The 15,239-nt window shown below is 38.7% G+C and overlaps 1 protein-coding gene across 16 annotated transcripts in view; it reads right to left on the bottom strand.

The window, feature by feature from the left end:
• Positions 1–15,239, bottom strand: part of LOC116237657 (uncharacterized) — a 308,029-nt gene that overhangs the window by 256,052 nt on the left and 36,738 nt on the right. Inside the window, exon 1 of one of the 16 annotated variants that reach the window (XR_016471557.1) lies at positions 1,070–1,417. The exons of the other annotated variants lie outside the window; for them this stretch is intronic. The gene's annotated coding sequence lies outside the window, so the exon portion shown is untranslated. Of the gene's footprint in view, positions 1–1,069; positions 1,418–15,239 lie in introns of those variants that run through there. 16 annotated transcript variants of the gene reach the window in all.

Here is a 15,239-nt window from a genome sequence, read left to right as displayed (position 1 = left end):
GACATGACACAAAGGAAAAGCATCAACTAAAATGTGTGAGAATATTTACATTTCTATCCTGTGGAGTAACTTCTAACGAGTTAATAGTGAATGGACACAGGATCTTGCACAGCTATGGATATGGTTGCAATCTTTCGTCTTATTTTCCTCCCCTGGTTTACCCACTACTTCACAGTTTTTCACTTATTTCCTTGTTTTTCTCAAATCTGGGAACCATTACCAAGATCAAGAACAAATGCCTCAAAGTGTTAGCCAATAATACATAAAACATTTTGTATGTTAAAGTTATTACTTACAAACATTTATTACTAACATTATAAAGCAATACCAGTAAGTTATACAAAGCAAATAATGAAGCTTCAACATCTGTAATGGGAGAGATTTCATCTTCAGCATTTCGGTAAATTTTTCATTTCTTGCAAATGCTGAATTTCAATCCCTGAGCAAAATAATTGGAATAACTACTCTTGCCTTCCAATGAGAATTTCTCTCTTTCACATGCTTCATTATGTCTATAGGAACAATAACACTATTTAATCTAATTTTACTTGTAATATATTTTCAAAAATATATTTTATATTTTTGTTTTATATAGTTTTATACCACTCCAGTTCATTCAAAATATCGGCACTATAAGCACGGTGAAGAATTATTAGCAAGTGATCAAAAACCAAAGAAATTCAACTCAGATTATTCAGTTGTACAGCTGACTGTTTGCATTGCTCAGACAGCATTCCTTTTTGCAGAGCAGAGAATTTCACGGGGCAAAATTAGTGCCAAATGGTAGAAAATTACATTACTTAAGAATGAAGACATAAAGGCGCACTCACAACTGATCAAATACTAACAGTTGCTTGCACTTTTTCCCTTTACAATTTGTCTTTCCTCATGAAGGTTCCCCACCACAATTCAATACTAAAAGTCTACAACCTTTTTTCAGCTAAATTTAAGTCATTTTTCATCTTTTCTACTCCTTTTTTGCATGCTCTCTGCCCAGCATACAGTGAAAATACTAATGCAGTAGATTTTAAACAAGAAGAAACAGATTAGGCAATTCCTAGCAACCTACCCATCTGCCTCTGCTTGTTCATCAGGCAGAACTGTAATGACACAAACTCGTTTCTCGTCCTCTATCCCAAGCACCACCCAGGCTTTACACGGCAATCTTAGCTACCACCAGAAGCAGTCTTTGTTTCCAAACTGGAAATGACCTCATAATGTATGCCATGTTCCCAATGAGACACAGAGATTAGAGCCCAGGTGGATCATCCATTTCATGGATCTTAGCACAGAATCCCACATAGTTAATGCTTTAGCACAGGGAAAAGCTGAAATGTAGCTATATTACTAAAACATACAGACAAGTTCAGAATGAAACGATCAAGCCCTTGAATAACTAACTACAGCCACAAAGAACTGAGTGAAGAGTACATTCAAGTCCCTTTGTATGAAGTAAAGCTATCTGAATGACAACCAATTGTTTTCTGAATACCTCTGTTGGCCCAATATATTAACAGAGGTTTTTAAAAAATCTCTTTTAAGGCTAAGGTGCTAGTTTTCCTTTGTAACCCATAATACAGAGACACAAAAAAGTTTTAAGGAGTAAGAAGGACTGCAAGGTCCCACATGTTGACTGGAGGGACTGATCACAGGAGATGTAAAAATCGTGGGCAGACTAATAAAACAAACTTGGAAAGACTCAGAGCTGATCTTCTCAAGTGCAGAAGAACAAGAAGTATTTGCAAGCTGAATCTCATACACTTAAGATGGAAATACTAAAGCTTCTGCTGAAATATGTAACAGAAAACGGAAAAATAATGTTTACCAAGGGATCCTAACACTTCCCAACTTGATGAATAGTCAGTAGTAGGAAGTTCATATATTAAGACAAAATTACACTTGAACAGTCTTCTGGCGTTCTGTACTTGGTATGGTACTCAGTCCATCCTTAGTTATTATAGTTATTTTCTAATCCCAACACCTGCTCTCCCACCGCAATAAAATCATAGAACTGCTTAGGTTACGAAAGACCTTAAAGATCATCAAGTCCAACCTCAGTGTAACCATACTCCCCTACCTCTAACAACCCTCTGCTAAATCATGGCCCTGAGCACCACATCCAAACAGATTTTAAACACATCCAGGGATGGTGACTCAACACCTCCCTAGGCAGCCCATTGCAGGGCCTAACAACCTTTCTGTAAGGAAGTGTTTTCTGATATCCAACCTAAACTTACCCTGGCAGTGAAGAGATGTGGAGCTGATTTTTCAGTGCACATGACTTTCCAAAAACAGAATCCAATGACATAAATGACGAGATTGCCAGCTAATTGTTAAAATTTCCAAAACATAAACATCAATCAAGCTCTTATTCCAACCACAAATTATTTACATGAGGAATGAGATCCTCTGCAAGAATTGCCTATGCTTACTTCTCTTAAACATGCATCATCTACTATATTTGTATTTTCATATCTGATATCCATTTGGCCTACATTCTCAGCACCTCCTTTTTCAAGCTTTATTTCTATTATGCACAAGATTGTTCACCCTCAGAACTCAATTAATGACTTAAAAAGCAGGAAAGCAATAAAAATTTCTACTCAAGCACAAACTGTAAATGGAACTGGAATGTTATTAACTCATTTAGAGAAACATAAGGCAGATGAACATCAAATTTCAGAAAGTGAAGTCTCACATGAACATAGTAAAATAGACAACACTGCAAAGCACAGCAAAGGTTCTGAATTTTTCACTGCAGGGAACGGAGGGTAAACAAGATTTCTCCTACATGTTTGCAATGGATAAGAACATTTATTAAAATTATGAAGAGTAATATCTCATAAACAAGAGATCAAATTAGGATTTTCAGATGAAGTTACAGAAGCCAGATTAACACTTAAGAATAAATAACCACAGCCTGGAAAAGTAGGCTGTAGATGGCAAGAATCGCTCTAAAATAGGAGTTAGCTGGAGGGTCTGAAAAGCTTTTTGTAGAGCTCCCCTGCTTCTGACACTACTCTGTCTGCTGCTCTCAGATGTTAATTCTTTGCCTCCTCTGACTTCCTGATTTCTTGCCAGCATCCTTCAACACTTCAGCCGTTCTCCCCAGTACCAGTGCTCTTCCTGAGCTCTCTGCAGGCAATGCTATCTTGCTTTTCCCATTTCTACTACCTTCTCTGAACTAGTGTTCTAGCTTATTTCACTGTTTCTCCTCCCCAGATCCAAAAATTCTCTTCCAATCCAGTCCCCTTTGAGCTCCTGTACCCGTTTGTCAGCCTCTCTCTTAGCTCCCCTGTTTTCATTTTTCTTTCAACTCCCACAGTCTTTCTGAATTTCCCTTTATCTGCTGTTACCCCACTTTATTCAGGGCTTTCTTCTTTATTACACCTACTTCTTCCTGCAGTACTTCATTCCATCACAGCAGGAGAATTCACTTTGGATTCTGCACACACAATATTGTAATTAGACAATTATTTCTCCTTCCTGTCTTCAGTCTTTTACTTCTCTGCTTATTAGTTTTCTCTTAACAATTTGCCACATTTATTTGGTTGAGGCAAAAAAAAGGCGTGATCAGAAAACTAATCAAACTAGTCATATAACATGAAAAAAATGAGGGAAAGATTTTGGAAAAATAAGGAAGAAAACTTCAGTTTGAAAAAAAAAAAAGGTTGTGTTTTGTGTATCATTCATGACACCAGTGACAAAGGCCTGGAATAGATGGTGAAAAACAATCCAGTACAAGTTCTGCATTAAGAAAAGCAGAATGTTGACAATCTGACAGATATAAATCTATTCTTAAAAAAGGAGATTTTACAACCTCTGTAGTTAGCCTGTCAAAGTGCTCTACTACTTATATTCATTAAACTTCCCTAATAACGTACAATATATAGATAATTATAATAAGACCTTGACTCTCAGTATCACATCGGTTTCACAGTTAAGTTCATCAATTTTGTTGTTGTTTGGCTTTTGATTGTTTCAATCAATTTCATTTTTCCAAAGTTTTATCAGGTTTTGGAAAACTCTACTTCTAATCCACTCAGATTACATTTACGAAGAATAAGAACACACATATAGGCAGTGGAGGATTGTATCACTGCCCATCTCATGATAAACCCCTGCCACTTTGCACTGGTCTTGTTTAGGGAGATTGTGTCTGCTTTTCTCCAGCATGGACCCAGAGGTAACTTCTGGTCCTTGCAGCTTTGGGTTAGCATTGCGTTGGCTGCAGAGCAACATAAAACCAGGCAATATGCATCCCTCATAAGGGATGTTAAGAAACATGCATCCCAGCACCAGTGGCTAACCACATTGCTGCATTCTGGCGCTTCTGTGCTGTCTCCTGTCTGCAGCAGCAGCACCAGCAACATCCTTCCTACTGATCTATCTGCAGACATCCATGTTCATGGCAGGGAAGTTGGACTAGATGACCTTTAAAGGTCCTTTTCAACTCAAAGGATACTCTATGGATGTGACTCTATGACTACTTCTGCTTGCCTGATCGAGGTGTCAAGTTATGAAGAGCCACATTATCCTCTCCTCCCCTCTCCTCCAGTTTTAATAAACCCACCTCCTCATTTAACTTTTCTTCACAGGTCGTCATTTCAAAAGTGCTTCTGTACTTTTTGCTCTCTGAAATTTGTCAGTATCTTTGACATCATTGGACATCAGTGTGCTTCCCAAAGCTGAACATTATTTCTGCCTCGTTAGCACTAAATAGCACAGATTAATTACCTCCTGTTTCTCACATACAACACACTTGCAGCTTCAGGATAGAAACAGCCTCAGTCCCTCAAAGCTGGCACACAGTCTGTTTGCAACACACTCCACTCTGGGATCTGTGCTGCCACGTGCTGTAAGGCCAACAAACAGCATGGTGTGTTTGTGCTGGGTGTTTTTGCTTCCTTAATAAATTACACTGCATCTCTACGGAATTCTGCAACATTAACTGTCATGTTGCATACAAGCTGTACATGAGTACGATGGAAGGAAATCAATGGAAGAGTTGGTGAGTGGATAAAATCAAATTATTCACAAATCTCACAGTGACTTAAGTCACAAAACATCTTATACATTCAATAATACACTTTTGTGAAGTTCAGAAACTGGCGCAGCTTATAAATAGAAATTCAGAAAATTCTTCTGAAAAGACTTCTAAGAATAGCTTATAACTTTGCATACTCAACTTCAAGCACTTGCAGCAACTACTTTCCAGAAGTTTTCAGATTTGAACCTAAGTAATGGGAAGTTAATCATCTGATCTCATCCCAGTATTTTCCTCCGTAAGAAGGAATTAAAAAAAGAAATAGCCAGTTAATTGAAATAAAAAAAAAATATTTTAGATGAAAGACAGAGCATGTACAAACACATTTTTATTCTCTTCAAGCTTCATAAAGATACAATGCAATGTATCCAAAACAAGCTTCCGAGAAAAGAAGCATATATGAAAACAGACTGTCAAAGGTAGAACAGAGCCTAGCTGAAGTGATACAGCTCTAATCCGCTTTGAAGTGTCCAAAGCTTGTTTAGGGAGTGAAAATAATTTATAGGATGCCAGCATAGCTAAAGAATCAGAACTTCCATTTCTTTATAGTAAGTCTATGGCATATTTGGGTGCTTTGCTCTGCCTTGCTCCTGCCAAACATGCACATTTATGAAAGCTCATGTCAGAACACAGCAGAGGCTCTAATCCTTGAAATACTTTGGTTTTTTCTGCCATGAACCTCAAATCTCATTATCATTACTGATGACCCAATACAATTACTGACCAAAAAAAGAGCAGCATCTCCTGCCTTCATCTAGAAGTATGGCATTTAAAATCAGTAATTAACAGTTACTAAGCCTGTCTGACAGACTTTCATCAATATTGTCAGGACTTGTTGCAGAGTTTCGATCTAGATAATGGGGAGATAACAGGACAGAAAAGGAAGAAGCAGACAGCACTAGTTATATGGCCCATAAGTAAATTGCAGCACAAACGACTGTGGCTCTACCCAAAAAGCTGAGACACAATTAAGTTACACCAAATCAAATCAGCATCAACCACAAGACAATAACCTACTCCAAATGCAACATGATTCAGCTACATGCTAAGACACTCCAAAACATGTTTCTAACAATATCCCCATACATCTTTCTGCAGGAAATGCGTCACACAAGTTATCTGTCTCAGTTCCAAAAGCAGATATTTAAGCCCATCCTCCTCTCTTATTTCCCCCTTTTCTGCTAGCATGATATACAAGAGCCAAATTAATGCCTCCTACTTTATTATGTCAGCCCACAGCATCAGAGGTGGATGTCGGTGGCTTTAAAATTAAAAAATTAGAACGTGCAAAACAGAGGTCTGTTGATAGTCCCAGCACTGAAGGACACACAGCAGGAAAAGATGCACAGAATCTCCAGCAGAAGTTTTCAACTCTAGCAAGTGTAATAATATTTTATTCAAAAATTATCAAATTTCTACTCATTGATAACTGATGACCACTATGATTATTAAAACTATTTTAGAGCAAATATGCATTCAAAACATGCCAGTAACGGCAAATAAAAAGACAACTTTATCAGAGTGATTTGTTTGAAGATTTAGTGCAAGTATTACTTTGTCTTTTTAATAAATACTCATGTATATTAAACAAATTGATATGAATATACTTAGAATACTTTTATATTCTTTCAGAATATATTTTTTAATGTGCTGACAAAAATGTTCAGTCTTTGCAGAATTCTTCATGACTTCCTTTTCAAGGACAATCTAAAACATTCATTTCCTTCTTCATTTCCAGTTTTTTGACTTTCTGAAACAGCTCTACAGAAAAACAAAAAATGCAAAGTTCATGGATGCTTCTGATGTTTGTGATGCTCAGCTGTGGAAATGGCAATTATTCTTTATGGAAAAAATATACAATGAATAGATAAAATATTCTCACATACACTTCAGAGACGAGCAGAGATTCAGTAATATAAAGGAAGTAGCAATAAAGATTCAATTTGTCAGATGAAGTAAAAATAGCTGTGCTGAGACTTAAAAAAAGAAGTGCTAAAAAAAAATCTGACTACTTTTCACATACAACTTAATTGCTCTCAAAACTGGGTGCTGTGTTTGTTTGTTTGTTTTTAAATATCTAAATATGGTAACAGAGGTCTATTTTTAAAGATCAATTCCAACGTCTTCCTGACAGCCCCAGAGCTGCTACTCACAAAAATCGTGAGGCTTTGTCTTCTTCCTCAAGATAAAGAACCCAGCTGAAGATCATGCAAGTTTTCCCTACTTAAGCATTTTCATCTCAGAAGTTCCAACTATCTTTTATCCATAGCATAGTCAACATGGCCAGACTGCTATTGTGCTTTTTCTTATTCTACAGCATTGATATCAGGTATTTTTAACACGATTTCCTGAATCGCGGTACCTACAAGTACCAAATACATATACACATAAAATGTGTGAGTGCACACGAAGTACTGAGCAGTATGTCTTTTAATATCCTTTTTCAGACAGAAGTATAAGTTAAGTTCCACTGGGTGTGCATAAACAAAAAGCAAAAAGAAAACATTTCCTCTAAAAAATTTAATGCTTTATTGAAAATGGTTCCAGAAGAACATTCTGAAAATTACTCACAACTTTGAATTCCTGCCCTGGTTTCAAGTGGGAGAGAAATTAATTTTTATTTTATTTTTTTCCAGCATCTCTTGTGATGCCGAAAGGGGTCAGAACCAGGACAGCTGATGGGATATTCCATACGATATGACATCAAGCAAAAAGAAAAAACAAACTTTGAAAACTGTGGGGAGTTGGCTGGGGGGACAGCTGCTGCTTGGGGACTGCTTGGACATCAGTCAGTGGGTGGTGAGCAACTGCTTTTTGCATCACCTGTTTTGTATTAATAAAGAGATATACATATGTATATGAATACACACACAAGTCTCTGAAAGTAATGCTTCCTGTGTGTTTCCTTGGAATTAACAACAAAGAGCACATCACCACTATTTGAAAGAGCATAATCTCTCAGCTATGAAGCACTGTTTTCCATCATTAGCCATCACCATGAGCCATGCATCTCTGCCAACGATGAACAGCCTGCATGCCGCACTCCTACAATCCTGCACCAGCAGAGTCACTGCTGCCACTGCTGACGTGCACCGGCCACCTTCACAAAGCCGACACCTGCTGTTCAGTCTTCAGAAACACTCACAAGCATCAATGAACGTCAATGCACGAAATTTTTTCCACAAGGAGGAACCCAGTTCCACCCTTTGCTCCACCCTCACTTCATGTCAGGCGCCATTCTGTCACAGTGCCCCTCTGCTGCCATCTGTCACACAGCAACAACGTGTCACGGAACGCTGGTGGGAAGGTTCAGCCTCTGCTGCCATCCCACCAACAGCTGCCTCTGACATCATGGGCCAACATTATAAAGCAGGAGGCAACTGGTCCTATGCTTTTTCAGAAGTAACTGAAAAATGTGACACCAGTTCTCATTGAACAGGTGCCCACATATCAAAACAACTTCTTGTACAGTAACTGATAGTTTTACTGACAATCTTGGAGGGGGGAAAAGGGGAATGCTAGGGAAAGCCATGGTGAATTCCAGTGAATTAAATTGTGTTCAATTTTCTCCCTAGAATTTATAGAGGTAGAATCAGTAATAACACTTTTTAGTGTTAGTGTGGATGCTACTCAAGTTGTGCATTTCTCTTTAAAAGATGATTTTCTTTAAATTCCCAGGGTAGCTTGCATGAGCACATGAAGCTCACGTTGAATAAAAACCACAATCAGATGAATACTAATGACTGCAAGAACTACTGTACCAGTGCCATTTCTCACACCCAATTTTCACTCAATGTGCATTAAAAAGTCACTGTCACCTCTCAGCAACAGTGTAATGAATCATCATCAGGATTTACAGTAAATTTCACAATGCGGCAATCAAAAGACACTCGAATATTCTACTGAGTATTTAAAAGGCTGCAGAAACATAACCTTTATAATTGTTGTGAAAACATTTCATCAGTAACGGACAGGGCACTGATAACATTACAAAGTGCAGAATGCGTTACTGCTAGGGAATGCGTGCTTCCAAAAAGCCAACAAAATAATTCTGAGACTCAGCATTCCTCAGGCAGATATCAATCATACAAGAATCAAAACTGATTACGCCCCAGTAACAATGCTCGAAGTATTAGCACTACCTCTAAATGCAACTCAGCATGTAGTCCCTTTACTTCATAGCTCAAAATGTCCAAAATGCATTTGGAAATATTCAGTGAATGTAAGAGGAACTCTTTATCCAATCTGCATGCTAATCTGAAATGCTCGGGGGTGCAGGTAGGTAGGCAAAAGCTGTTAGAGTTTATTGTTTGAAAAACCCAGAACAATCAAAAGGCAGCAATACTGACAAGGAGAGAAACGTAGCCACTCATCTACCGCATCTCTGCACCCTTTTGACTACTGGGGCTCTACAGCTGGCACAGACCCACGAGCATAGTTCCACTGTAGTATCTGTATGTACCAATACAGGAAAGTACAGAAAGTGCCTTATTCCCAGCACCCCAGTCACTGTCATAGAACCACACACACACATAAAAAAAAATAAAAATTAACAAAAAATAAAAATCAAGTTGAAAGTGATTCCAGGAAATAAAAGAGCACTCTAATGCAGTTCAGCGACATAAGAGTCTCCCCTGGGCTCTCATTTTTCTTTTCACTGATATTAATGTATTTTTAACTTAGGTTTCACAGAACTGCACATCAGGATAACAATGAGTAATTTAGCTATGGTATTCTGCCAGGAGAAAACCCTGAGTATGGTTTTGAATCTTACTTTATTATTGTTTATTCTACCACTGTGTTAGGTTCACTTAATGACAAGCCTGCCAGTATAGAGACCCACTGATAGTACAGATGTACCACACAAATCTAACAGCAAGGTCCTGTGGTGACATGGCAACCTCTGCCATGCTTATGATCAGCAAAAAAAACCCATCAATATCCTCAGTGAAATGTGAAGAGAACAAACTCAGACTAGAAAATTAAGTTTCCTACCATTGGGTATTTCCTAGAAAGTAACTTACCTGGGACTGATTTTGCAAGCAAATTCCATGATATTGACCAATTCTTGTTGTTTGTTTTTTTTTTGTTTTTTTTTGTTTTTTTTTTTTTAACTTTTCTATGAATTGTTTGTAATTTTATTGCTTTCATCACTGAAGTCCACTTAAAAGCATATTGCCTGGGTATATTGCATTCAATTAATCACAAAGCTTGCTTTTGTCAAGTAATTGATTCACTATACATACGAGGCCATATTCCCCATAGTGAGAAGCAACTATGACTATGCACACTAGAATACACTCAGAATTTTGAGAAAAGAAAAACAAATCATAAGGACAGCAGCAGCTTCTCACTGGTGCTGGTGCTTTGAGCCAGCAGAGCCCAAAGCTGTCACGTTCAGGATGCTGAAGTCTCAGTCTCGTGACTTTCTGCAGGTTTTTCAGTGCCCTCTGTTGTTACGTTCCACCCAAAAGGGGAGCAAAGGAGTGACCAGATTTGCTCAAGAAAACAGCACTTAAAGATTTAGGAAATACATGGATTTCACTAGCTAACTGCTGCTCACTACTGCAGCACATGTCACTCTCACTCCTTGCTGAAGGAACTTCGTTCTCTCTTCATGAAGACTGCAAGCTGGCAATAGATTTGCAGTGAAATATTTTATAAGTGGAAAACAAACATTTACAAGCAATTTTCTCACAAAGAACATCATCAATTGAACAATTTTGAAATTGTTTCTCTTTGTTGGACAGTGATTAATTTTTCTGCCCGGCCCTGCAACTGTAGCTTTCACCATGACAAAAATCATTACACAATAAATGTTTGGGTGACTTCCAAAATCCATTATTTCCTTGCCTCCATCGCTACTTAATTCCTCAAGAAAATGTGTGGCTTCAGCTGCCTGAGACATCTGAACTAAGAGCTACATCATACTGTTAGTCTGGACAATTTATTAAAATACCAATAACAATGCACAAACACCAGAAAACAGACTTCTTTCCTATCCTTTTACAAATTACAGAATGCATATAAAATACAGGTATGCTTTCAAAGTGCATTCAGTAAGTTACACCTACAATTTAAAAGAAATGAGGTTTAGCACTGAAAAATTACATGCCCCACACACTCTTGAGGATGTACAACACTAAGTTCTCATTAAAAATGAATCAGAATCCAGCATTTAGAGTCCTTTTCTATGAAGATGGGCAACTCTTCACCGAAACATTACTAGCTTTGGTAAAATTACGTACTTGAGCAGGGATTTTGGCTCCCAGCTTTGTGTTCTCATCTTGCTTTTGCAAAATCAGTCAAACACCAAGCATAATGAGTACTTTTTGCAAATATATCCCTAAGAACGTGAGGATTTATGAGTTACGTGTTTGGGAACTCCATGGTCTCCTACTTTAAAAAAAAAAAAGCTCTCCTGCTGTTAAAAGCTTAATCCTATATAAAAGAAGTCATTACATTGTAATGCTGGGCTCTGGTGTCAGCTACACGATGAGAAATAAAGGCAATCAAAACAACTAAGAAAACAAAGCTCAGGAAGAATGAAAAAGGGAAGGAGACGGTAAAAAGCTACAGCCATTATAGATGCCTATCTATTCCATAGAGACTGAACTGTTATATTAAGATTTACTAGAGCCACAATCCACATTAACTTCATACCTAGCATGAATCCATCATCTACTGTGTAACAATACAAATGAACACACGTATACACGCCATGCACAGTGATACAAAATGCATCATAAAAATCTCCAGCCACACTTCTAATCGTGGACAATCCCCTTAGCACGTACAGTGTGTCACCTCCATAGCTCAGCAACAGCTTGGGTCTGACCCAGCCACCCAGTGTTCTGCCTCAGACAACGCCAAGCTGGGAGGGTGTGTTGATTTGCCAAAGGGGAGAAGGGCACTGCAGAGGGACCTGGACAGACTGGATCGATGGGCCAAGGTTAACGGCATGAGTTTCAATAGGGCCAAGTGTCAGGTCCTGCATTTTGGTCACAACAACCCCAGGCAACCCTACAGGCTTGGGGAGGTGTGGCTGGAAAGCTGCCTGATAGAAAGGAACCTTGGTGTTCTGATGGACAGTTGGCTGAACATGAGCCAGCAGTGTGCCCTGGTGGCCAAGAAGGCCAATGGCATCCTGGCTTGTATCAGGAATGGTGTGGGGAGCAGGACAGCAGGACCAGGGAATTCATCCTGCCCCTGTACTCAGCCTTGGTGAGGCCTTGCCTTGAGTACTGTGTTCAGTTTTGGGCACCTCAGTACAAAAAGGATGTGGAGGTACTGGAGCAGGTCCAGAGAAGGGCAGTGAGGCTAGTGAAGGGCTTGGAAAATCAGCCTTATAAGGAGAGGCTGAGAGAGCTGGGGCTGTTTAGTCTGGGGAAGAGGCGGCTGAGGGAAGACCTTATTATTCTCTTCCAGTACCTGAAAGGTGAGAGCAGGCTAGGTCTCTGCTCACTGGTGACAGGTGACAAGATGAGGGGAAACGGCCTCAAGTTGCGCCAAGGTAAGTTTAGGTTAGATGGTAGGAAACACTTCTTTACAGAAAGGGTGGTTAAACACTGGAATAGGCTCCCCAGAGAGGTGGTTGAGTCACCGTCCCTGGATGTGTTTAAGAGCCATTTGGATGTGGTGCTCGGAGATATGATTTAGCAGAGGGTTGTTAGAGTACTATGGTTACGCTGCCGTTGGACTTGATGATCCTTGAGGTCCCTTCCAACCTGAGTAATTCTATGATTCTCACGGCCTTTCCTCAAAAGTAAGAGTGCCAGTCATGCTGCAGAACAAAAGGAAACACTGGACCAAATGAAGTCAGAGATAAACAGCTTTTCTTGGTCTCTTGGTTCAGGGAAGCTAATATACAAAAGATATGCTTTCAGCCAAGCTCTTTATTTAATGCAAGAAATTCCATGTTGCTTTACAAACAGCAGCAGTCAGTTTCACAGCTGTAGAAAATTAAATTGATCACATCTCTTAGTGAGCAGTACACATGATTTATGTTGTAATATAAAGATTAAGTCCCTTTCTTGTTTAATTAGGATTTGTCTTGAAAAGCGATTGATAAACCTGTCAACTTACTGCTGTTGATTATACACTTGAAGGACTAGTTGGATAATTTAACGTAACGCTATTTAATTATATTTTCAAGAATTTGCAGTGATTCAGTTTGAAGTTATGCTAGGGACGTGGTAGAAAAAGGACTGGTCTACCCTAACAGTAGGTTGAAGGAAGAAAGAGTATTTTCTTTCCCACAAAATGAAAAGTAAAAGAACAAACACCTTCTTGAGAGCATGCCAGAACACGATGGAGCCCCTTGAACTGAAACACCTTTATGGCATTCCTTGCAAGCCCATTATATATAACTGTTTTATTAAAGTTAAGTAGCATGTTTTCTTACTTTGAGCATTTATTTCAAAACTTTAAAATCAACTCTTCAGCTCAGTCCTAGATATTACCTATCAAAATGTTAAGTTACACTTGAAGCAATTATAGTACTTTTGACACCTTTATGTAGCACACATGTTTAAGTCATATTTTCCTGATTTTTCCTTCATAAGTTTTAAAGCATTAAAGAAACAGTAATCTGCCAACCCAAAACTTAATTCGAACACTGTACAAAATCACAAATTAAATTAGGCTCCCAGCCTAAGTACTCTTCTGAATGGCCTCTCACCTCCAGGTTTGACTAACGACATTGCCTCAGAACAAAGCACAACATCACCAGCCTGCCTGGCAACTGCTTACTGTAACTGTCCATTAGTGGCAGCATCCAATGAGTTCCAATAATAATGTTCAATTGAAAAATATTCTTGGAAATCATTCCGTACACACTGATCAGTAGATACCCTGCTAGCCCCTTACTATTTCAAGAACCTGAAGAACTCATTACGTATTTAAAGAATGAAGCTGTCAGTCTTCCCATTAGTATATCACAAAAAGAAAAGCTCCTCTTGAAGGTGCAAGCACTTCACACTAATATAAGTGGATCTTCCAGAAACACTCAAATACGAAATACCCAATCTTCATGTAAGGGAAAGTTGGTATTCCTTTTCATATCTGGTGTTATCACTGTCAAGGCCCCTCCAAACCCCTCCCTCTCTTCTATAAAGGGCCCCTCATGGCCATTTTCTCTTTTTCTCATCCTCAAGTTCCCACACCACTTTCATATTAAGCTGCTAAAACACTGTGATGGCAAAAATCTGTAGCCTTTACAGCCCTGGAATCTCTGTCATAAAGGCACAATTCATGCAGTAAGCTATAGCCCAATTTCTCTATGCTGCTTTAACAGAGGCAAACAGATGAACCAGTAAAGGCTGCAGCATTAGTCCTTCAAGAGCAGTTGCCATACCTTCCAGAACTGCTATTCCCAATGTCAGTGCTCAACAGATCATTCCCATAAACGTACAGGGAACTCTGGAACCTTTTGGTAAATACTAAACTACAAAGACCGCAGGACATCTTCTAGTCTACGTAAACAAGCATGTCTATTTTGTTCTTTTTATTTCAACTCCCAACATAGGAATTTCTTGGCCTGAGTTTTCAGCAATGAGTCTTGGTAGATTTCTCAGCATCCCTTTCTCAGTATTTGGGACCTAAATAAAGAACCTGAGTTCCTTGCCAATGTTTTTCAAGTGCTGAATATGCCTGCCTTGTCTTCTACAGTTTTTTCTTCGATGACCACTCAGCTAGGGGTGGCAGTGTAGATCACTTCACATTGGAGGCCAGCTGTTTTCAGTTCTTTATTTTCAAAATTATCGAGCTCTACAGAAGTCAGTTGCAGATCCTGTACTAATGTTTTCTCAAATGTACTGGACAGCATGACTAGAAGCAAAGAATCTCCAAAATATGGGTTCAATTTACAAAATATGAAATTGTAAGCAAAAAAAAAATCATTTTTATTCTCAAGATGTTTACTGAATTGTTTTTGACCATGATTACAGGTGCTTCATGATCTTTAACAAGCATTGTCGGACAGAGACAGAAAAACACTAAGATTTTTTCTCCTTGAGCATGGTGAAGTTTAGCAAAGAACAAGTGACACACAGTTGCAGAAGCGCCAAATACCAGTAAACGCAAAAGACAGGAGGCGCCTGGAAAAATATTAGAACCCAGAAGTAGGCTAGCATTTAACTGAATTTCCATAGACAGCTTTTTTCACTTGTAAATCTGAAGACATTAGACCAGA

Source organism: Phasianus colchicus, chromosome 16 (genome assembly GCF_987193195.1).
Source record: "Phasianus colchicus chromosome 16, bPhaCol1.hap1.1, whole genome shotgun sequence".
Taxonomy (NCBI): domain Eukaryota; kingdom Metazoa; phylum Chordata; class Aves; order Galliformes; family Phasianidae; genus Phasianus; species Phasianus colchicus.
The sequence above is the reverse complement of the archived record's forward strand: the minus strand, read 5'-3'. Positions and strand labels throughout refer to the sequence as shown.